General features: G+C 42.1%; 1 protein-coding gene across 5 annotated transcripts in view; it reads right to left on the bottom strand.

The window, feature by feature from the left end:
- PALM2-AKAP2 (PALM2-AKAP2 fusion) overlaps positions 1-25,552 on the bottom strand; it is a 264,850-nt gene that overhangs the window by 156,074 nt on the left and 83,224 nt on the right. The gene's annotated exons all lie outside the window — the stretch shown is intronic.

Here is a 25,552-nt window from a genome sequence, read left to right as displayed (position 1 = left end):
AATAAAATATGTAAATATTGTTTAAATGAGATATCGTTTCCTAGGTATTAATTGGCATTTCAAATGTCATCAGGAACAATTTTGACTCTTGTTATTCACAATGGATTTCCTAGCACATGAAGGGTACATGAATTATTTGTAAAACAGATAGATCTATCTAAAAGGAAAACACTAATTACCTTATTATCTTCCTCTGCAAAAGCATATACAGATTAACTAAAAATATACTTCAGTATCCCTTCACCCCAATTCCTGTAACATCTCTCAGATATTTACTTTCATTTTAGAAATCACAGTGCAGTACAGGATATAATGAATATGCAGTAAAAATTAGAGAAATAGGTGTCTTCTAATGCTTCTGTACTCCAGACAATGAAACTGGAAATAGTTGTTGGAAACTGGTTGTCAACCAGTTGTGTTAGGAGTTTTGCTTGAACTAACACTTTGCCCACTCCCAACAATAACCTTTTGGGATACCTACCCATGTTTTCTACTGTTACTGCATGAAGCTGGGGTCCCCAGTGACTTCGGGTAATAAAATATATAGAAAGTTCAAAAAATAAACTTATTTTGCCAGGCAGTAAGCACTCAGTACTTGCTTTTCTTGTTGAGACCTAATGGCTGAGACCTCACTCTTTAAGATGTCTTGATTATGATTTGGGATACGCTTTTGTCAGGCTTAGATTCTCCATTACTTTAGCTGAAACCTCCTTTTACTGACATGATTTATGCAGATGCAGGTAATCCCTCTTCCTGCTGTCTCCTGCTTTTATGTATGCTTCCTCTTTATTTTCTCACTTTTGGAAAAAAAAAAAATCTCAATAATATAAGCCAAGATGAACACATTTGAACATGGATAGTGACCTGAAACTTCCTTTGTCTACAGAAGGATCTGTAGCTGCTCACAGCTAAATGAAACATATTTCCTTGAATGTGACAGATCAGCACTTCCTAGTACTTTCCTTACCCTTGGCTGGTTGCTCCTGCCTTTCTGTCACCATTTCTCAAGTGAAGGATCAGGGCACTGATCCAAGCTAGAGGGATGTATTTTTGCTCTTTCCCAGGCCTGCTCTGCACAGAACTTCACTAATGCTTGATCGAACACAAGGCAGAGAGCAAGGAGAAGGTGATGTAGGGAGGAGAGAAGGAGGAATTGCTTCTTTCGCAGGCAGCTTGAGCTGCTTGTGAAATTCACATGTCTAAATATAGATGTAGGGGTCTAACTTCAGGCACTCACCTGGGAGACTTTCCCTCATTTTCTAATTGTGTGATGATGAAAGGCGTGTGGCACTTTCTGATAATGTTTTTCATTAGAGGAAGGCAAAAGTGTCACAGGATCAAATTGTTGCAGATGAAAAAAGGCAGATTTTGCTCTCCTGAAGTATATGAATGCTAAATAGTCTCAGATTTGTGATGAATTGTCAAACTGCCATTTTTGTCTCTTAAAGGTAAACCCCTCATCTCCAAGTTGAAATAGCCTAATTGCAATAATTTTAAAATGAACCCTTGGAAAGTACTGTTACAATCCACTTAATCTTTTCTCTAAATTAATATAACAACATAAAAAATGCAAAAATGTTGAAACAAAATATTTTGTTCTGCTACAATGAAACAATTTGATACAGGATGAATTTTCCTCCTCATGTTGAAATTCAGGGAGAAATTTTTCAAAATATACAGTTTTATTTTCACTTGTCTTCCCAGGAATTTTTTTAAAATACCTAGTGAAGTGAAAAATTCATTTGTCACTCAGGTTAGCCAGTGCCATGTTCTTGCTAAATTAATGACTTTAGAAGTCAACAGGTAGGTGGCTTCTTTTCCTTTTCTATCCCTGGGAATGATTTATAGATCCACAGGCATTTGTACCTTGCTAATAAAGACATTTGAAATATTCTGCTATGCTACCTGGTGAAAATAAACTGTGGAGCAGTGTGAGTCAGGGCTTACTGGTGTATTTCTGTTCTTTCCCAGTGAGTCACTAAGCAGCATTTTCAGGAGGCATGTTCTATAACCTGGTACATTTTGCTTGCTACATGATGGGGGAAGAGACTGAAAAACGGGAGTGTGTAGAAGTCAGCAGCAACAAAATACATTCTTTCAAATGAACTTAATAATGAAGTTAATAATTTATGGCAGTGAAAACACTGTGAGTATGAGGCAACTCATTTGATGTAAGGTTATAAGCAAGCAGACTCCTTGTAATTTGGGGTGATAATAAGTGCACCATTTTTGCGCACCGTTTCAAAACTATAAAAAGTTTGTCATGAATTGTTTGGTCTTCAAGAGAAAGTTTGCTTCCAACAGGCATATGGTTACACATGCACATGCAGCAACTGATTTGATTTATATTTTCTGACTTTTTGACTGCTTGCTCTCTTGTTTTTACTTGTTTACATCTCTTTTATCCTTCCCTCCTGGTTCACTTCCTCAGTTTCTTCCATTGTGCCAGGCAATCCTTACCATTAGAATGAGTTGGGCAGATGAGACATTAGGTTACCCTGTTTTGACAAGACATCTAGTGGTTCTGGGTGTGGTGGTGTGTCTTTTTCTATTTGTTTGTTTGTTTGTTTCTATTCTGAATCCCTTCTTCAGTTCCCTTTAACAACAACTTACTAATGGGGAAAAGGATGGAGACAGAGCTACCAGGATTTAGAAATACGGGTGAATCTGGTAGGAACAGAGCCCCCCTACGTTAGACTGAGTAAGAATGCATAAAACTCATGCCATAGATGCAAACCGCCTTTTCCTCACTGAAATCAGTGCAGGTAGACTAAGAGACTCTCAGAGCCTATGTAGACTGGACCTGAACTTCTAATCATAGCAGGAAAAATAGGGATCATTCAGAAGAATGTACCTGTTACATAGCCCAGGGGTCATATACCAAGCATTGATATCCACAGGAGGTTGCTTTTTTCCTCAATTTTATAACACTCTTACTCATACTCTCTAGGTCTAAAGGCTGAGGCACCTCTGCTGAGGTACTGAGAGATACTCAAGGTCACAGTTTTCACGTGAACCGTTGTATGCAGTCTTGAGTAAACCATCTGGGCACCACAGATCTCACTGGCAAACTCAGATCTAGAGTCTTCACCATTTCTTTGGACTGCCTTTTTATGTATGGTCCAGCGGTACAAAAATTTAAATCATAATGCAAACCAAAGGTTGTTTTGCATGTTTATTTTTTTTTAGTGATATTCATATAATCAGAATTGCCAAGTGATAAGGGGAACTGCTTGCTTTTTTTGGTAACAACATACAAAAGAGTCATGCAAATTTGGTCTGAAAAATAAATGAAGTAATATTGCATCTGTTTCGAGCAACATGCTATATAATGGCTTAAACAGCACTAAATCCATTCAGAGCACACACGTACACGTACGTACATTTACCAAGTGATTATATTTTCCTGTGTAAATATTAAATAATGTCCTTTTCTTCTAGCTTAGTTTAAAAAGGATATGCCTTAATTGTCATCTGACACCTGGCAAGGAAACCTTGTAATTCCCTTGTTCCTGACTTCTTGGCACATTTCAGGCTGGCTTTTGAAAGATGGCCACAACAATAAGGCCAGTTATATAAATAACTACAATATCTGAAGTGTTGTAGGGAAGAAAATTAAGAAGAAAACTCAGAATCAGATGAGGCATAAGTGGTATAAAATAAACTGTTAGTATTGCTGCTTTATTGTCCCAAGCAGTTATCTCATTACTGAATTTGCTAAACTGTTTATATAAAAAGGGTCAGGGAGTCTGGAGTTGCTGTGGCAGGGGCATGGGTTTTTTTCAGTGGATGTACCCAGAGTCCTATTTCTCCAAATATCACAAAAACAAGTGGGAGATTTTACCAGTCAGAAAGCCAAGCCTGCCTTGTTGCTAGTCTGTCTGTCCTGCAGTTTTCTTTAATGGATGCCATAAGCACCTCAGAGCGTAACAGAATTTTCAGGGGAGCTGAGAAGAACTTCCTGTGTAAGCCAGGTGACCCTTCTTCTCATGTTAACAGTGCTGCCCTGCTGTGAAGGGGAAGGAACCACAAACAGCTGAAGCGATGCTGTCTTTTGGACAGCATTTTGCTTTTGTTTGGGGGACCCTGATTCCTTGTTTAGTAAGATTACAGGCTTGTTGGATAAATAGGCTGGAAATTACTTTGGGAGGTCTGTAGCCCAACCTCCTGCTCAATGCAGGCTCAGACATGAGATCAGGTCAGGATGCTCATGGCTTCTTCCAGTTGGGTCTTGAAACTCCTGAATGGCGGGGGAAAAATAATTTTTTAAAGCTACTTACAGGCTTTCTCTTTTAGAGTCTACAGATGTCAGACGTGACGCCCTGCAAAAATTCAAACCAGAACTGTTCAGTACTGCAGGGGAAGGGGATGTACCAGACTGCTAAAGGAAGTCTGGTCTGTGTGTTTGGTGGGATTTCGACCTAAGTGGGCAGCTACACAAGTGTAGACAGGCAGCCAGTGCAGCTTCTGAGAAGATCAGAGGCATAAACAGCACATAAACCCTCCTGTGGAAATGCTGGGATCAGGACCAAAGGAGCTGCCAGGTAGCACAGAATAATTTGGAAGACAAAAAGGGGAGTTAAGAAGGGAGATCTAAAAGGTGAAGAGGTAGAGGGAGAGGTTTGGAATTGTGGTATGTGTACATGTGCATTTACATTTTGCTGCAGTACCCAGCAAACATTGTGTTTGGATACAGGACTTTATTTTGTGCTCCAGCCTAAAGGCAATGAATGCACTTTCTCTAGGTGAAGGATTTGCTCTGTTTCCCATGCTGAGATGTTGAAACCCACAGACTTGGCCTGTTATTTTCCTCCCTCCTGAAGGAGGCTGAGGCTATTCTTACAGAAGGTGCCTTTCCTCAACCCTGGGAGAGACCCTGAGCATGTTCCTGCAGGGCAGTCACACAGCTGGTGCAGTCACACTGGTTTGCAGCAGGAACACACAAATCCCAAGTCAGCAGAACTCTGCCTGAAGAAAACAGCCTCCTCTATCCAGCTAATTAACTCTGGCAGACACATGACTTCTAGAGATACCTACCTTTGGCTTAGCAGTGTTTTGTTTTTCGGGGTGGGATGGTAACCACATTATAAACAGGGAGAACAGCTGCAGGTTTATGGACCAGTTTCTTTAGCCTGTGCTAACTCTGCATTCTGGGTCGTACTTGAGAAATACTCACGCAATTTCTGCAGTAAACATAGAAATGTAATAAAAATTATGTCTGCAGCATACCAACTGGCATGTCAGTGGAAAAAAGAACATTCATCCACACTAATAAGGAAAGTGTACAAGTATTCAAAACTTAAGAGAAAAACAGGAAAGACCTAATCAAAGTAAACACTTGAAGAGAAAAGGTGACCAATGCTTATGTAGTGTGGGGGACAGTTCAACTGTAAGCTGATTATTTTGCTATTGCTTGATTGATGCCATAAATCAACCTGATATAAAAGGCACAAATAAGGCATGAGACTGCACATCAGCAATTTGTGCAAGGTCTCTCAGAGCTGAACATCCTGAGGTGTTACAGCTGGTATTAAAATGGCAGATTCAGAAGTGGAATACTGCAACAAACCCCTGATGCTTACTGAAGAGAAAGTTAAACACCAAGTTTAGGGATAACTGGGTTTGCCTGATGGGAAGCACAAACTGTGCTTGTCTCTAGGATTTTGCCCTCAGGAAGCTTTTGACCACACAGTAAAACTAGAACCCAAAACCTTACAAGCGAAGTCCACCCTTCTGCATGTACAGTTATGTGCCTTCTCCTGCAAAAGTGCACTGCTAAGAATGTTCTACTCCATGGGCCTCTCATTCCTATTTCTTTATCTCTGTACAGGTTTTCTGGGGCAGCAGGGTACCTCTTAGCTCACCCTTGAAAAGGTTCAGATTACCCTTGGAAAATGAACTTGCAAGGGGAAGGGGTTCCCCCGAAAGATATGTAAATCTTGCATTTAAGCCTTTTAAACCAGCACAACTGCATCCCAGTCCAGCACCTCAGCCCTTGACAAACTTCCTATATCCATATCGACTGTCAAGCACTGGCAACCTGGCTGTAAGCCAACATGCCTAAGAAACTGGAACTGAAATCTACATGCCACAGCCATGAACAGTACCCTTCATCTGCTGTAGGGAAGGGAAAATCACTGACTAATCCTTGGTTTAGTTTCCACATTGGCTTAGTTTTCTTAGCAAACACCAGCAGTTGTGCTGAAGGCAGTTGGACCATTTGTGGATGTCACTCTATATCGACACACAGCCACTGCTGATGGCAAAAAACCTGCTTGATTTCAGGTCTGTTGCAGGATCTGAAATGGGATTCCAGAGTTAAGTAATTCAATGCCTTTTAGTTTAGTCTTTCTGCAGTGCTCACCCTTTTTTGAACAGCTCACTCTCAAAAAGGAAAGCTGGCAGTGCACATCTTATGATTTCCAACAGACTGTTATTTACAGAGTACAGCTGCTAATCAAGAGCAGCAAACTTAATTAGCATCTTTGAAAAGGCAAAACCTCTGTGACTTGAAAAATTGGGAATCCATTATTACCAATCAATGCTTGGATATGAGATTCAGGCATGATGCTGAATTAGTTGCTCTGGTAATCTATACGAATCTTCCTGAATACAGGAGAAGGGAAACAATTCCCTTCACCAGGCAAAAACTGCTTCGCAGTACCAGCTGACAAATTTGGGATGAGAATAAAAACTCTAAAATTCACTTTGTTGTCTGAAGTGTATAAACACATACATAGAGAGAGCAGTATATAGATATTTTGCATCTGCCTGGTGTAGGACGAGGTTAATCCATGCTATCTTGAACAAACCAAGGCTAGCAATTCAAGCATTGGCCACAAGATTTCTAGAGCTCAGCATGACAAGGTGTAAAACACAACAATCATTATCCTGAGTTAACTAGTAAAATGAATGCTGTCTGCTCTAGATGTAGAAGGCTTAGTGTCAATGTGATGCAAATTCTTTGACCTAGACTTGAAGTAGTTATACAATTGAGTCCAGTTCCTCACCAAAGCAACACTGTTTGTATATTAACTTTTGCCTATGGTTTGCCTGATACAGTGTTAAATTTCCCAAGCATGGGGACTTCAGCGCTCTGATGTGACTTTTCCGCTAATTTCACTTTTCCACTTTTTCATGACCTGCCTTTTCTCTCCTTAAGAAGGATGTTATCTCACTCCAGTATGATTTCCTCATATCACCTAAACACACAACTTTTTGGCCTCATGGCATTTTCAACCTACACTTGTTTTTGGACTTTTACAAGTGCAACCCTTTCTAGGCCAGGTTCATTCGGTCTTCTTCAAATGGGAGATGTCTCCAGCATGGGTGAGACTGCAACCTTGAAAACTTCCCAGTGACTCAGGAGAGAGCAGATCACTGACTGGAAATCAGTGAATCACTGTGCCTTAGATGATAGGACAAATAGAAAGGAAACTTTACTCACAGTATCCTGGAATGCCCAAATAAGGAACAATATAACCTCAGAGAAGTCCTCGAGAATTAGATAAGGGATGTACTCAAACAAACAGGACATAAAGTAAGCTCTGTGTACCCAAACTAGATAAAATAAAGAACAAATGTAACAGTTTTTGGTGGTGAATCACAACGACCCTGCGCCTGATCAGCAACTGAGGTTAAGACTACAAAGACTCAGAAGGACCAAAGAAGGACTTCCAATAGGGAAGTGACTATGTAAAGCAAACTAATGAATACATATTAAGTAAGCCAGACTATCTAATGAATATGCAAATAGTATGTGGAATAAAAAGCTCTGTCCATATGTTTGGCATGTTTGTTAGATGACGTCCAGAATGATGAATAGAGGAGAATGCCCTTTTTAACATCTACAAATCGTTGTGAAGAAGTTTGTTTCTACTGCTTCTCAGTATTGTTGAGGCTTGCCCTTACAACAGAGGAGCACGTAGCTTGACCCTCCTTTGGGAACTGGAGGGGTAAAAAGTTTAAAAAAAGCCCTGTTCTGAACCCAGTCCATTGGCCACCAGCCAAGAGGCGAAGGAGCAGAATCCACTTATTTTCTTTCTCTGTGCTTATGGATCTGAAAGCTCCTATATGTGCTCCTGACTGGGTTCTAGAAAGGACCTGGCAGATCTGACCAAGTCCCTTGATTTCCCTGATCAATTGAGTAAATACAGCTTAACCTGCTCTGGTAGCATCTGGCTTCTGAATCATCCAGCTTCTGGAGCATTTGTGTTTAAAACAAATGGCACAAATGCCCACAACTGGTATAAAATGCTTGGGCTGCACAAAACCGGACATGCAGATCTTTGTGTCTGAACAGACACGTAGTCACACTAGACAATGTACAGGACTTAAACTGCAAATACAGAGGGGCATCATATGTGGTTCATTGTTTGGTGCTCATTGGGATTGCAGGAGAAAGGCAGGGAAAATAAATTAGCCACCTTAGAGAGGTCACGTCCTGTACTTTGCAGTTGAACAGTGAAGGTGCAAAGACTTGTGAAAGACATCGAATTCCAAGTAAAATTGACAGGAAAAGCACCAGGAAAGTTGTCCTGGGATGCCTGAGGACACACAAGAGTACAAGGGACAAACATGCTATCATAAAATCTTGTGGCTATTATAAAATCTTCCCCCTCTCCATGCTGTGCTTTGTCCGTACCATTGAGGTGTACTCTAGGGGACTGGCTGGGCACTTTGAGCACAGAGGATAGGCTCCAGAAAGGCCATGACTGTGGTGGGAACTGGGGTCAGAGGGCATGTGTGGCAAGATGTGGTTCAGGTGAAAGAGGGCTGCACACGCATTCCCCCCAGCACAAAGTCCCTGTACACAGCAGCACACAGACAGAAACTAGAAAAGCAACACAGGTGCAGCCAGCCCTGTGAAAGACAGTTTGTTGGCACATCACAGTTATGCACATGAAATTCATTTAGGTTTAACAACAGATGCCAGCAGTTCAGCTGTACAGTGGACTGCATTATTTATATCTTGGAAGAGATCCAAGAATTAGAGGGAGAGCAATCAGAGGATGACTGTTGAGTGTTCATTCTTCCATCGTGCAGCAGTGCTGGCTGCTGGAGAGTTACCCATGGTTAGCGCAGATGTATGACCAAAAGGAGTGCATGACCATAGCAGCACCCATACTTGCGAGCTGCCAAGGAAGGAGGAGGTTTTTCTGCAATTCCTGTACATACTGGTATACTGGCGATGCACATTCAGTTACCTAGCATCATTTACAGGGAAGGTAGGATGACCGGAAAATCTCCACCATCTTTTTCTAGTGTAGTTAAACAAAAAAAACAAATCTAAAAGTATTTGCTCTGAAGAGATTTCAGCCTTCTATGTACAGACTGCAAATACACTTTTTGTCTCTGATTCACAATGTTAGACGAGAAATGAGCTGCTCAGAACATGCAAAGACAATCAAGAGCAAGGCAAAGACATACCTCAGAAAAGGCACTGGGGGTGCTGGTCTACAGCCATCTGAACATGAGCCAGCAGTGTGCCCAGGTAGCCAAGACTGCTAATGGCATCCTGGCTTTTATCAGCAGTGGTGTGCCCAGCAAAACCAGGGAACTGATTGTCCCTCTGCACTTGGCACTGGTGAGGCTGCATCTCAAATCCTGTGTCCAGTTCTGGGTCTCTCACTTCAAGAAAGACATTGAGGGGCTGGAATGTGTTCAGAGAAGGGCAACAGAGCTGATAAAGCGTCTAGAACAAAAGCCTTATAAGGAGCAGTTGAGGGAGCTGGGGTTGTTAACCTGGAGAAAAGGGGGCTCAGGGGAGAACTTACTGCTCTCTACAACTGTCTGAAAGAAAGCTGTAATGGAGGTCAGCCTCTTCTCCCAGGCAACAAGTGATAGGACAAGAGGAAATAACCTCAAGTTGTACCAGAGGAGGTTTAGATCGGATATTAGGAACAAAACTGTTCACTGAAAGTTTTGCCAAGCATTTGAACAGGCTGTCCATGGAAGTGGTGGAATAACTGTCCCTGGAAGAGTTCAAAACACATGTAGATGGGACATGTAGATAAGAACACTGTTTAGTGGTGGGCCTGGTAGTGTTGGGTCAAGGATCTTAGAGGTTATTTCTAACCAAAACAACTCTATGATGCTGTGATTGTATGACACTGAACTTACACCTCTCAGGTTGCAGTAGAATCGTCATGAGGATAACTTAGCTGCTGGAAGGTGGACCCTATAACCTCCAGGTTAAGTGGCTGTCCACAGCAGAAAATTCAGAGAGATGTCACCTCAATGTTCATTTTCTATCCTTAATTGAAAATAATGAATGCTTCTGGAGGGGCTACAGCAGAAATGCCATGAAATTCTACAAGTTCAGAGTGCAGGCATTGAAAAGCAAGATTTGTGGTAGGCTGGGTTTAAAAGTAATGATGTTAGCTAGGGTTGGAGAGCATCTTGTCTTCTGCCTGGATCTCAGGTCTCTGCAGCTTTTTCTTCAGCTATCTACTGTGGTTCCCTGTGAGACTTGGGGAGGTGCTCTCTGTGGTCTCATCAGCGCTTCCCAGGAGGCTAACGAAGGTCATGCACAGCAATTCTTGCAGGGAGCAGTGCTCCCGTTCCTCTCCATCACCCTCGGGCCGCTGCAGTGAAGGGCAGGGGCAAAGGGAAAAGTACAAGAGTTGTGCCTGGCAAAGCTCAAGAGCATGCTTGGAATGAAAGAAAAGCTTTTTCCTGGTACAGGCTGCCTTTCCCTTCCTGCCTCCCCTCCCCCTTCTACCCTCCCCTCCCCATCCCCCCATTGGTATTTCTTGTCTTCCTTGAATTCCTACACAGGTTATTTCCATACTGGACTCCTGCCCAGTCTTCCCTCACAGCTGAGACAGAGCAATGGCTCCATCCAAAGTCAGTGGCAGCATGCTTCCTATTGCTCACAAACCAGGATTTCACTCCTAGCAGGGTTCCCATTTGGTCTGTTTTGAATCCCTCCTTGTTCCCACTATGCCTAGGTTTTAGCAGTATAGGAACACATGCAAATGACTCCTTCATGTGACAATCTGATCATCACTGAAAAGGTGTTGCAGTTATTAACTAGGAAAGCAGTGTTGACAAAAGAAGCAAACATGGGCTAGAGCTATCTATTTTAACCTTCCTGTAGCCTCCAGCAAATAATTTTGCCTCCATTTCCCCATCTTGAAGCAATACAATTTGCCAGTCCTATGGACTCCAACCATACATCAGACCATGCTTATCCCTGGTAGATGTGTTAGCTGGTACTATTAATTATACTCACTGTACATGTGAAGTTTCCATGATTTTGGTTTGACTTGACTCAGATTTGCCTCTAATGACTGTATGGGCATTTTAAGGGACTTCTGGTGCAAACAAGGCATTTTCTATTTGCTTCCTGCTGCCTTGGCTTAAAATGTTCTGTTTCAAGGACCATGGTTCTTACAAGGCTACTTGTTGCCACAAGAAGTGTTGCCCAGCATCCAACATTCTGACTTGAGGTACCCCATGTGATTGCTGGAATATAGTCTGAGAATAATACTAGAAACAAAAATGGCCCCCAGAAAATTCAGGTTGAAAACATGAAACCCCAACCAAAATACTTTAATTGGTGTGATGATACCTTCTGCTGCCCTGCAGTTATTGAAGCACAACTGTCTTGAAAAGCTGCAACTTACAGGGATCCCATCTGCCTCCCTCAGACTTTTTTGAACAAATCTTTCCTCTCTCCTTGCCTTTTATGTTGTGCTTCATTCATGACTGCCTAAATCTGTAAGTGCCCTCAGAAATCCTTAACAAAGGAGTTAGATGGTATGTGCAGCTGACTTTCAGCATGCCTCAGGCACTGAGCTTTATTAGGTCCCTTTATAAATTCCTCCTATTAAGTGGACCTCACAAATACACAGATCCATTCCCCTACACTGCTGCCAAGAGTGCCTCGGACGGCAGGGACAGAAAAAGAGCAGCAGGGCAGGAAGGGGAACACCCAGTAGGAGCCGTTACTTGTTTTGTTTGTTTCTTGATACAAACAGTTTCTTGGATCTGAGCTTTGCAAATCTGTCCTCTGTTGTCATTCACTTACAGGAACCCACAGTTCATTTTTCCAGGGTGAAGGCTGATGTGAGGCAAGGAACGTGCCCCATGGGAACAGACAGACTTTCCACTGGGAGCAACAAAGGATGCACCAAGCTGCTGCCACCCTGAGCATGATGACTACAGCTCCTGATCCTGCTTCATCCATCTGATCTACCTTAGTGCTTTTATGTTGTGTTTGTTTGTTTATTTGTGCTGGGCAGCAAGCATCCCCATGTCCCAGAAAGCCACTGGAACAAACATGGCTTCACTGTGGAGAGGTTTTGTCCTGGTGGGGTAGCTCCAAGGTTATCCAAAGTGCTCCTGCTGAGGCAAATCAAGCCAATCAGGAAGCCCCCAGAAACGTGGGCTGTGTTCAGCTTGTTGTTTCCACCCTTAGACATTTCCTGCCATTGTTCTTGTGATTTTCTTTAAGTGTTCACTGGGCTGGTGGGTGGTGCTGCTACTGCCGGCAGGGGTTTTTGGGGAGGCCTCCGTCCTCTTGGGCACATGGAGAGCTCTCTGCTATTCCTTTCACAGACTCCTACTACAAATTTCTGGCATACAAGTGCAGGGAAGGTGGAGCTGTGGTGGTAACTGCAAAGCAAAGCTCCTTTTCCTGTTTGCTGTGCTAAGCTGGACAAGAATGTAATCATACCATAAAATGATGAATGAATTTTAGCTCCAGACGTTGCTTACCACCCCTGGAGAAGCAGAAGGTGAGTAAGTAGGTGGAAGCAGGAAGTCCATAGCATGATGGGATCCATTGAGGGTTGTTGAGAGCTGTGGAAATACTGACTGTATTATAGAAATTGAGTACTCTGGTTTTACCTCTGCCATCCAGAGCTTGGCTTTCGCTTTCCAAGAGTACAGAATATCAACTACAATTGCCTAACCCCATCACACCACTAGAGGACCAGAGGAGCTGTAACTATCCAGGCCTTCCAAAGACAATGCCTGTATCCAATTTTTTAGTTCTATAAGTTTCATGATTAAGTTTTTAATTCATCAGATGCATCTCATGAGCTTCTACCTTCAGTGGGAAGGACTGATAAAAGTTGGGTGCTGTACTTGGCCACGGTCCAGTCTCAATTGGAAATCACAGCAAACCAGCACCTAGACCCCCCCAGCTGCTCAGGTAAACATGAGCACATCTTTGGATTTCATCTACAGTGTAAGACAACTTTCTGTGCTGTAGAGAAATTGTGAGATTGAATTTGTGCTTGGACAGCATCTCTAATTCTGCAGAGAGGTCTCTGGAAGTCTGGTGTTATTACTGAGCTGTACTGGTGAAGAGACCCAGCTACAGAGCTATGTAAATGAAGAAATGGGTGAGAAAAATTGCTTTGATATTGCTTGGGGTTCACTTTTCCAGCCCTTTGCTCCACATTACCTAATATCAGCCACACCTGAGATATTGCTGTCTGAATCCTCATGGTGACGGAGTGCAAATAAATAAAAAAGGGAGAGTGCATTTAATAACATGACAATGCCCTCCTTTTTATTCTCCATGATAGATCATAAGCCCCCCTTACTGCCTCATAAGGTACAATTTAAATGTGCAGCACTGGAAAGTTTGTCTTGACTTTGCTCTGCGTGTTTGTAGTAGGAGTCAGCTGATGGCTTCCTGCTTGTGTGGGTCTCAGAGGGGTGAAATTCTTGACCCTCAGACTTCTCAAGCAGAGCTTCCAAGTCAGAATAAAGCAGACATCTGGGCTGATTTGGTTTAGGAGAGCAAAAACCAGACAGTAGAGTATCTGTGGAACAGGATGGGTTATGAAAAGGTATTATTTTCCTTTTTGAGAGAACTTCTATAACTGTGCCATAGTCTATTTTTGATGGTTGGCCTCAAGCTGACCACTGGTCATAGCAGAGAGGTGGCACGGGACTGCCTTTGTAAGGGTAAATATCAAAAAGGAGAACCTCAAAGCACCTAGCAGTGTGGTAACCCTCTACTTTCTAACAAATTATTTTGCAGTCAGTCCATTATTCTTTCTGCAGCAAGAGGAATAAAGCCAAGCATAGCCTGATGGGTTCCTGGCTACAATCCCAGGGAGGGGCTGGCTGGTCATGAGGAGCTGGCTCACCTTCTCTGGTTTCAGTGGATTCCATGACTACGTAAAACCATCCTCCCAGGGTCTTCTTGCCTGTGCAAACCATCTCTATTCCTGGAATGGTAGTATTGAGGGATGGGGTAGCAACGAGAGATGGTCCACATCTCATTTCTGGAAATTCCTGCTGGGTAACTTGAGAAAAGAGGCTAGAGTTTTGCAGGGATTTCTTAAAGCCTAAGTGGTTAATTTTGTCTGGTTTTGAGTCTCGCAATATTCTTAATGCTCAAGTATCCTGGACAAGAGAAAACCTCAGCTAAGTCTTGGCAAACCCATAAACATTCTTGGTTTTTTACCTATACAATTGATCCTCTTGTCTCCTTTTTGTGCCTATTATGTTTTTCATGTTGGTATTTGAACAAGGCATTCAAATAAAGCAATTCTTGTAAGAATAGGCAGTAATAAATGTGAGACCATTGTGAAAATCTGCTTGGGTTTACAGCACGGACAGATAATTTTAATTTGCTTTGTCTAAAACATGAGACCAAGGGCAAAGGCTTCACAGGTAGCCATATTATTGAGAAGACTCAGACCCATTTGTCAATTTACTTCATGCAGGTAAATGTGCACAATCTTAGGACGTGGGAAGTTAAGAAATTACTGTCCAGTTTTAAGTTACAAAAGATGTCAATAGCACCTTCAGGGATTTACAAAAAAAAGGTTAAAAATTATAGAGGTGCTCTTGAAAGTGAGATGCAGGTACTTCTGAAAGTTTGTCTCTGATTTCCATGCCAGTTGTTGTATAGCTATGAACACTTCTTCAACTTTGAAGGGACTTCATTTATGGATGTTTACAGATGAAGTGTTTATAGATGAAGTAGATGATACAGCAGTATTCAAAGCCTTGAATTTAAACAAGAGAGATGAACAGGCATTAAGCTCCAGGTGTGTAGGAAGTTCCATTGGTTTGAATAAATGAATACTTGGATGTAAGCACATGTTGAAGTGTGTCTCTGACTCAAGGCTAAAAGGGTAACCACAATAATGTGACAGCTAAAAATTAGGAAAGTTGTCCCGGTGCTTTGGAATGGGCAGACTAAAAATGAAATTAAACTAAAAAGGCCTTATTTGAAATAAGTCATAGAAAGTGAGAGCAACAACAAAATTCTGGGAGCTGGAATGGTATGAACCGCATTATGACTAGAAGTAGGTGAGGGCAGCTGGAAGTGCAGGCTGTCAAGATGACTGGCCAAAGGCTGGCTAGTTAGTCACTAAGTGCCAGATGGACACCACCAACTGTCTAAATGATTTCTCCCTCATTTGTAATTGGCCTCAGTTGTGCCTGATCTCCCTGGATCTGCCGGCAGTTCTCAGGTCTGCTGTTGACAGCCCCCTTGGTGTACATCCTGCAGCCAGCATGCAAGCTCCTGTCAGCATGACAGTCCCTGTGGTGCTGTGGGTTTTCTGGTCATGCCCTACTCTAACAAATTTTGCCTCATTGGCAGTGTGAAACACCCACATCACCATTTCATTCCACTCTCCTTTACTTTTCTCTATTTTTTTTTTGTCTTCTCATATTCATGTCAGCTGTTGTGATCAGTCACAAAGAGGCATTTTGTGATGTTGGTACAGGACTGCTGATATTTGCCATCTTACACTATGTTAACACTGGTAAGTAGAACCACTCTAAAGATACAGCTTTGTGCCCAAACCACCTTGTGCCTTTAAGCTTCTCTGGCTTCTCCCCCATGATCCAAACGCACAATGAGTGGTCTTGAGGCCTTCTGGCTACAGAGCTGCTCTGGTCTCTGCTCATTGCTCCACTGTGTGCATCCTGCTATATGTTTGGGATTGTAGCATCAAGATCAAAAAATCCTCTTGTGGAAAGTCCTCCCGCATTTTCTTGTTTCTGCCTTCTTCACTGACATGTCATCTTTGGGAAGTACCAAAGTCTTGAGGCCAAGAAGTCCTTGAAACACTCAGTTGCTGTGAAACAAGGAAATTACTTTATGTTGAGCTCCAAAAATTCTGCATGGATTGACTTGTAGAATACATGAACCACAGTTTAGATGGTGAAACATGAGCTGCCTGATTCAGGCTACTTTTGGATGCCTTGAAGTTTGAACATAAAAATGATAGGAACTAATACTTGCCTTGGAAAGGCTGGTTGTGCAACAACCATGGATGCAAAGGCTTAGCCGAGAAGGTGGTTGCTGTCCCATGCAGAGCACTCAGTGTGTGCTCTGGTGTTGCAGAGAATGGCTCCTGCCCAGGACTGCAGAACAGCTCTCATCATCATGTTTTCACAGCATTATTTCTGCCTATGGTTGTCTCAGGTGGGTGCCATTCAGAGAGAAAGTAGAAACTGTTTTCAAAAGTACCAGGCAAACTGCCCTACCACTGCTTTCTTGGTGTTACAGTCTGCTGGGAAGGAAAGCAGAGGGGTGCTACTGCTTTTGAACAGGTCAGTACAATTGCAAATTTGAAGAGGTCCAACATTCAGTATAAAAAAGATGCAGGACAAAGGAGGGGAATGGTTTTCTCCAACAGCACACCAGCAAGAGCTGGGTAGAGCCATGTTCAGTTTATCATGTCCACGCACAGGATGTGGGTAATCGTGGATGGGTTATTTTCATCCAGAAATTCAAGTCTAGCTGTTGTAGCCTGTCCAACTAATCTGTCAGCTAAGGACTAGCAGATGTATCGGTGTATCCTGCCTGTGGTGATCCCTGGGAAAGTGGCTGAAGTTGCACTTTACCCCACATTTGCAGAGGGTTGCTGATGGGCTGTAGCTCATCACTATGGCTCATCTGAACCATGGTAAGGTGTGGCACTCTGGGAACTTGACTGTGAGTTTGAACCCTTCATTTCTTGCTGTTTCAGACTTCTACCCCTGAAATTACTATTGTAGTAAATATCTGCTTGACAGTAGTGTTCTCAAAGACTGTGGCCAGGGAGACCACGAAAATACTGCAGACAAATGCGACTTTTTCAGAGGGGTTGCTAAATGTCCAGTGCCTCTTGCACAGCCCATAGTTATTTCTCTTTTTGTATCTCCTCTTAGCCCTCCCTCATGCTTTTCCCACAAGATTGTTTGGAGTCACGGATCACAGTGCTTGCTCAGGAGAGTTCTTTTCCCTAGTAAGTATATTACAAAAAGCCTTCAGACATACATATTAAATATACAGCCATGGACCTAGGGAGCACTGCAGAATGGCACCAAATGCTAAACTTACACTTGTGCTTGAACACCAGCTTGTACAAACAGTATTACTTAGAAGGTCACACACTAGCTTTCCTTTCTGCTTCCCGTTCCTGCTGTGTGCCGTGCGGCGTGCTTTGATAATCGGAAAGGATTGCTCCACAGGCTGACAGCCATGGCCCAAAGGACAGAAACAGAGTAAAAATGAGAGGGGTCCAGGCCCAGCTATTAAAAAAAATAAAAGGGAAAATAATAATTAAAAAATTCCTACCACTGCATGCATGAACAGATTTTATAGGGCGGGATTGCTGCAGGAAGAGCTTTTTTGCAGTGTATGAGGCCATCTAGTGAGCTCGGGTACTGTAACAGCTCCACTTTTTCCATGGCACTCTTTGTCCTGCTTGTCCCCAACAGGAGACTTCACATGCCAGCTGCCAGCAAGTTATGCACACACACAAATTCTTCACTGAAACACGAAAGGATGAAAACGTCTGCAGGAGGAGAAAGAGTGACAACAGAAAGGGCATGGCTGATGCCAGGGAGCTTAGAGTGCTGGGTTTCTGTGTCAAGTCAGAAATCCAGCTACACTGTCAGTGGAAAGGCGGTGTGGTGTGCAAGTTTCCACTGAATCCTGTCCTCAGCTACAGGAGCTGGTGATGACAAGGGGAATTGTTCAGCCAGAGGGCACTGCAGCAATTGGCATGGTGAGAAAACCTTGTGAGGAGCAATGAAGTGTAGGCTGCTCAGTCTTATGTGGTATTTTTGCTGACAAACACTTGGTGAGAGGCAAAACAATGGGAAAGTGTTAACAATTTCAATATCTCACTTGTATTTTGCATGATGCTGGACTGGTAGTCCTGGAAGGGAAATTGCTGCAATGCAAAGCATTACACCTACCAAGTCCTGTCATGGTGCTTTGCCTCTGAGTAGACCGGCCTGGTTGCCTGTGGATGAACAACCAGCCCCACAATGCCCAGTCACTCCTCTGCATCTCCTGTGAGCCTGCCAGGTTATGAGAGCAACAATAAACATGTGGGAATTTTGGTAGCTTTTTGTGGCTGCTCAAAGAGCCCTTGAACATAACTGAACATATGTCCAACTCCAAAGCCTATAACCAGTGTTAAATTGTCCTGGTACTAACTATGGTTGCTCTGCCAGGGGTACAACGCTGAAGAACATGAGCACAGGATGGTATTTGGGCATTTTAGGTGCCAGCATATGACTTCTGTCTCCTCAGTGACACTTTCCACTTTCAGCAGAAACACGAGTTTTTATAGCGTGTCCTGTTGCATCAGAGGTACCTCAGAAAACTGGAACAAAGAGGTTAGAAGATCCTCATCTAGTGAACATTAGTTTGATCTCATGGAATGCTGGGAGCCAGGTAAGCACGCAGTCCATTAGTTTATCTACCTTCAGCTAATAAGTGCATTCACTTCCTCATCTCTTGGAAAATTATTTGATCTTCTTGGACCTGCCTCAAGGGTGAATTCTTCATGCCCACCAGTCTCTGGAACAGCTATAAATCTGGAGCTTGGTAATTGTAATAAGGACAAACTGTCCTACATTCTCCTAAATAGTCATTGAAGCCTTGATCTGCAAATGTTAGGATACCAATTTACTTTTCAGTGTGTAATTATTAGTCCCAGTGAATATGAGTGTGTACATCTGGAAACATTTACTATTTCAGTATGTGTCTGTATGTGTCTACACAGGCTATAGAAAGGATAAACAAAACATATTTAGCTTTGTAGCCTTGCAGCCCACTGAGTACAGTATCATCATTGCTAGTATCAGGTCCCAAGCTTTGTAATAGCTTTGCAAGGGCATTAGGACTTGTCAGGCCCCCTCTGCACATGCCCCCTTTGTCTTACTTCTGCACATATCTTTGTAATAGTATGGTGTAGCTACCATTTTCCAACAGCAGTGCTAAGCAGTCTTTTTCTGTAGAAGGAAGTAAGTATTGTAGTGATTCTGTCCAGTGGAAGACAGGCTCATTGCTCAGAAAGATAGATACAGGGTGCTACAAAGAGAAGGATGGAGTGGAATGATGAGAGAGGGCACAGGCTGGCCCCGGAATCCCCATAGCTATGAGCGAGTTTGCAGTGGTCAGATAAAGACCTAGAGCTGAATAAAACTGCTTTAGGAGCAGCAAAGAGAACAAAGAACAAGTATCAAAAGAAGCATGGCCAGCAGGTCAAGGGAACTGACTGCCTCTCCCCACATGGCATACTGCATCCAGCCCTGGGATCCCCAGCATAAGAAGGATGTGGACCTTCTGGAGCAAGTCCAGAGGAGGGCCACAAAAATGACCAGTGGGATGGAACACCGCTTCTACAAGGAAAAGCTGAGAGCTAGGGTTGTTCAGCCTGGAAAACAGAAGGCTCTGGGGAGACCCTGTAACAGTCTTCCAGTTCCTAAAGGAGGTTTATAAGAAAGACGGCAATGAACTTTTTTTTTTAGTAGGGCTTATATCCCTAAGACAGGGGGTAAACTAAAAGAGGGTAGATTTAGTCTAGATATAAGGAAGGTTTTTTTACACTGTGGGTAGAGAGAAACTGGAATAGCTTTCCAAGAAAATCTGTGGATGCCTCATCATTCTGAGTGTTCAAGGCCAGGTTGGAGGGGGCTCTGAGCAGCCTGAGCTAAGTCGAAGATGTCACTGCTCATTTCAGGGGGAGTCAGACCAGATGACCTTTAAAGGTCCCTTCCAACCCAGACTATTCTGTGATTCCATGATTCTATCTGACACATAATACATATATAGCAAATTTAACACGGAATTACAGACACATGAAGAAAGACAGAGGTATAATTGGTGTCACAAACTAAATAAAAATTGCTTCAAGTAGACTCCGAATTGAGGAGAAGAAACCATCAATGTCTACATCACATTCTCCCTCACGAAGGGAAGAAACCCTCACAATCAACATAATATTTACCCTGATGAAGAGCTTGAGATGGTGATGACTTGCCATATATTTTATCTCTCTCCAGCATGGATCCAAAGGGGTTGTGGAAGAGTAACTCTAAGAAGAGAGAAAGGAACAGGTACTAGGAAGGCATAACAGCTATAACTCTTATTCTGCACACTTTTTATGTAATACTGTTCCTTTTTCCCTTCCTATAATATTTTGACTGATACTAAAATCAATTCAGTTGCTAGATTGGTAAGATTCTGATTACCTTAACAATAAATTCTTGGCTTGGTTTAAAAAATCTGTTCATTTTTCCTCTTGACAATTGATTGAGTGCAACTACATCCCATTATAGATGGGAGTTGGTGGATGTCTATTTGTTTTGGTTTGGGTTTTTTTTTTGAGGGGGTTGTTTGTTGGTTTTGTGGTGGTGTGTGGGGCTTTTGTGTTTTTTTTTTTTTTTTTGGTAATCAGATGAACTTTAGGGAGAATATTCAGAAGAGTCTGTTTTCAAGGGCTGATTTTTCTAATTTAAGGACAGAAATAATTTTCTAGGCCTCAGATTGAAATTTGTTTTCAAAAATTCTCAAATACTGTAAGAATACAACAACATGTGAGTTTAATGTTACTATTAGTACACACACTATTTCAACCTATAGAGACCACACTGAAATGCTACTTTTGGATTGAGGTTGGTTGTTGGATCTAGATCTAAACTAGAAGATTAGAAAATAGGTGCAAGCCACTGCCAGTGGGTAGAGGAGGAGGAAACTAGTAAGCGTTGCATACAAATAGAAAAGTTTCCAGGAAAGAGGCAAAATTTAGCTTTTTGCTACGGTTCACCTTAAAACACTTATTTGTTCTTTTTATAGATTCTGTGTTGTTTGAGTAATGCTTCCTTGCATTTTTACCTCCAAAATGACCATAATTTTGTATTTTGAAACAGAAAAGTTAAGTGTTAAAATATAACATTTCTGCACTAAAAAAAGGTCCATATTTTTCTGTCCATTGAATTCAGCAGATGATTTTGGTGTACTCTGTTTCATATTTATGGAAACAATGACTTGGCTTGAATTAAAGTTCTCATTTCCTGCTCTTTACAGTGTCCTCAATCCAGGAAGCATATTATACAGATGTCAGATTTTCAGGTATGCCAACTCACACAAAAAGGCTACATCACTCTTTAAAATTACATCAGGCTGATATTTCAAAAACCTCAGACAACTGTGAAGGCATGAGACCACAAATTTCTTATGGAGCTTTTTCTCATTTAGAGATTCACTGTTATATCCTTATAATTATGGTAGGATTTGTTACATGAAAACAACTTTGTTGTATTGCATGTTAATGAATAGAACACATCTTCTGTAACACTGCCAGTCTTTGGATTATTTCAGTGGAGGACGGATGCATTTTGTTTTCCAGATTAAAGAGTGGAAACCATGATATAACAGTAGCATTGTTTGCATATAAATAAAATCCAGATTTTTTTCTCAAAAATATTTTCTTCCTCTACCATTTTTTTCTATTTTTTCCTCCAGAAGGTTTTATTGCTTAAAATCTTTCATGTGATTTGTCAGCTTCTTAAGTAGGAAAAATTCTCTTCTTCTTTAGGAGTCTGAATAACCACAATTCCTGAATTTAACTGTCGGGGATACTATTATCATATACATATGATAATAGCACCCAGTGGATGGACACACATGGGCATAAAAACTTGGTGGTAGATTTTAGGAATACAGACCTTTCTTGCATTGCTACTGTAATTTCAAAGTAATTTATTTTTATTCTAGCTAAAGCTGCCTTCTTAATATTTTTTTACTAGTATTCATTGTAAGATAAATAAATGCAAGCCATCATGTTATCAGAAACAAAGAAGGCATAAAACATGGTCTTTGGGACCTCATACTTGCACTAGCAAACAAACAACCTTTAATATGAATCCGTCTAAAGTTTTCTCCTGCAATCCATGCATACATCAGCTTTTGCCTGGCAAAGAAGAAGATATTTTGCTTTAAAATATGGCAAAAAGAGAAAGCCCATGGTTTCATTTTCCATGGGTTTACATTCACTAAACTTCTTCCCCTGAAGCATCCCCTTGGAGATTCTCAGGAAATACGAAAATAGGAATGACTCGATTAACAAATGGCATCTTCTCTAATCTTAGCAAGATGCCAGCTGCCATTGTGCTTCACCAAATTAAAGAGAAGACTCCAAGCCCTCAATCTGCTGCACAGGTGAATATATATGACAAGATCAGTAGGGTTTTCTCTACTATCCAACTAGTAGGTCATCTGTATGACTTCTTTTAGTTACAAACCTAAAGCAAGCAACCTTTCCACTGACTATTGCATCAGGACAACCTCACCTGGAATAACTTCTCACATGATGCCTTTCACTTGGAAAATACAAAGAAAAGGGAGATTTTTGTATATGTTGTACTTTCAGTTCTTGCCTACATCTCCTTGGTTTAAAAACAACTAGACAAATCATACATTGGTGTCCTATGGCAAGGAGGAGGCTATTAATAGCTCTCATCAAAACTAATCACACAGTCCAAAATACGAACTTTTCAGCTGTAAATGTTATAATAGGGAAGATGATATTCCAGATGTGGAGTTGGCCTGTGAGCTGGCAATCTTCGTCTTCTGTATCTTAACTCTCCTGTGGTTACAGACATCTAGGAGACAGCCTCTGGGCTGTGGTGAGAGTGGAGCACTGGAAATGATGTATAGCAGGCAGAAAGCCCATGTTAAGACACACACATTAAGAAGAAAGTTACAACAGTGATGTGAAACCCTAGCCTACTGCAGGGTTGGTGCATTGTAGGGTCATGGTGGTTCCCCAGAGATGGAAGGAAATGTTTATTAATGAGAATTTTAAAGGGATACATTAATACAACAAATTCCTAGAGGTCAACCAAAAGGATCTCTAATATATGCCGAGCACATTTCAGTATAATGTGTGTTATAATCTGGTTCCTGATTTTCACCAGACTTTTATCTCAAATATAGTCACGCTATTTTTAAAGGAGGAAATAACCTGGTGTGAATCTGGATCACTTTTAGGAAGCACTTTAGTACAGTTGATTTTATTTGTGGATTATTCATGTTATCTTGGTTCATTAAAAACATTTTTCATTAAGGAACATGTTTAAAATATATTTAAGCCTGGCAGAAACCTGTGCTGAAACTTTTGCCTGACCTATGGCCACTTGCAGCACACTATGCTGGTGTGGTCTTTGCCTGCAGACCAGCAGTGGGGTATGTCAGCAGGGCACTCTTCTCTCCCTCAGGGATGGAGCAGCAGTGTTTTTTGGTGAGGCTGGATGCTCTGTGCATCACTGCAGCCTGTTCCCACGCCCCACTGACCAGTAGCCGACCTGTGTGTCTCACATTCAAAAATAGATGCAATATACAGACTCCTTCCATTTTTAGCTGAGGAAGTGAGGAACATAAAAGTACTTCTCTGTGGTAAAACCTAGCCTTCCCAAGGATGTTTCTTAATGGTTGCAAACAGCTGCCTGCTCTCTGGGGTGGGATCCTGACATTATTTCATGAAGATTGGGTTATATAAGCCTCAGTACTTCAGTTAACTGTTTCTATTTTGGATGCTCTGGTCAGGATCTAGTCTCCAGTACTGAAAAAAATTTGGAAAAATCATGCAAAACCCATGTGCTTTGACATTATGATTACATTTCCATCTGGAAGCCGATATGAGGTCAGGCTGCTGCTGGCCCTTCCCATGTCCTCAGAGGGGGTTGTATTCAGAAAAACCTATATTCTATAGAAGAAATGCTTGAGGATTTTGCTATTCTCAACTTAAAATTGAGGGCAGTGGAGGGTGACATGTTTAGATAGAAAACCACCATGCAGATATAAAAAAAGACATGTAAGGGGGTGTCAGGCAGTTGTACTCTAAGGAAAGGTGATCTGATAGCATTTAGGACAGGAGCCTCTAGAGAAGGCAAGTACCATCCCACCACAGTAAATACACAATGCCATTCTTTGTTTGCCTGTTGGCACACAGACAGAACCACAGAATCATAGAATCACAGAGTATGCTGACTTGGAGGGGATCCACAAGGATCATTGAGTCTGACCTCCAGCCCTGCACTGTGGGACACAGCCTTGTAAAGCAGCATTTCTTCTTTCCATGTTGGGGCACCACACATTCTCACACTGCTCCTCCTCGTGCTTAACATGAAACATGTCAGGAGAGCTATTCTATGTGTAGAAACTGCTTTTGAGACAGGATAGAACAGGGAGCAGAAGTCATTACTGAAGATCAATCCAATGAAGATGACTTCTCTGTAGGGAGGAAGCCTTGTGATGCTTGAGTGGCTGCTGAGTGGTCCTGTCTCAGCTGTGCTGCTGGAGACCACAGTGCTATCACACCACAAAGGCAGGAATGCCAAATACACATCTGGGAACTGGAAGGCAGCCTAGAGAGGGGATGAATAAGGGGAAGAAGGAAGAAGGCATTTCCACATCTCCATGCAGCGATATGGGATCAATCACAGCTACACTATTGCTAAAAGGAGAGGGAATAGATCAATAAGAAGCACCATGGTCCCTGGCAATGGTGACTAGCAAGAGCAGGCAGACAGTTGGATCCCCCTCCTGGCTTCAGTATCAACTTCTCCTAGGTCCCTTTCCACGAGGTGCCTGTTCTGTCTGTGCCAATGGCAAAGGCACTGGGGCAGGACTGCCTGGTGCCTCACCTGCACAGCACTGAGCAGGCCAGGACTGGTACCAGCGGGGAGCCACGGAATGGCTGCTGTGAGAGCTGCAAAGCAGGAGGAAGAACAGGAACAACAACTTGCCTGTGACAAGATTAGTGGTATCTTATAGGTTAGAAAAGTAGCTTAATGAATTCCCTGTTGCCTTGGATGTTTAACATGCTCTATCAATAGCAGAGACTGTAAAATGCTTTTGGCAAATTCTTAACAGAAATCTGGGAGACAGAAGGGAAGAGATATAACAAACTACCAAAGGGAAGTACAATACTTGTAAGAGTATGTATGGAGCAACTACTCTGACAGAAAATACGTATGTTCGATTTTCCCTGCAGATAGAATGTGATAAGTAGCTGTTAAACAATTATGCAGTGTTCATATGCAGTATTAAGCAGTTGTTTTGTTTCACTCTGGAAATGGCTTTATATTTCCCTGATCATAGATTGGTTTCTGTCATTACTTAGAAGTATATACCATTCTGAGATTTGTGGGGTTAAAGGACACTGAAACATGATGGCATATGATTGGTGATTTCCTGAGAACCATTATTTCTTTGGAAAACATTGACTTAAATATAAAATGCCTATGGGAATGTATCCATTTCTTCTTAATCTGAGAGGAG

This window comes from Manacus vitellinus, unplaced genomic scaffold (assembly GCF_001715985.3).
Source record: "Manacus vitellinus isolate BGI_N305 unplaced genomic scaffold, ASM171598v3 scaffold_9_pilon, whole genome shotgun sequence".
Taxonomy (NCBI): Eukaryota; Metazoa; Chordata; class Aves; order Passeriformes; family Pipridae; genus Manacus; species Manacus vitellinus.
The sequence above is the reverse complement of the archived record's forward strand: the minus strand, read 5'-3'. Positions and strand labels throughout refer to the sequence as shown.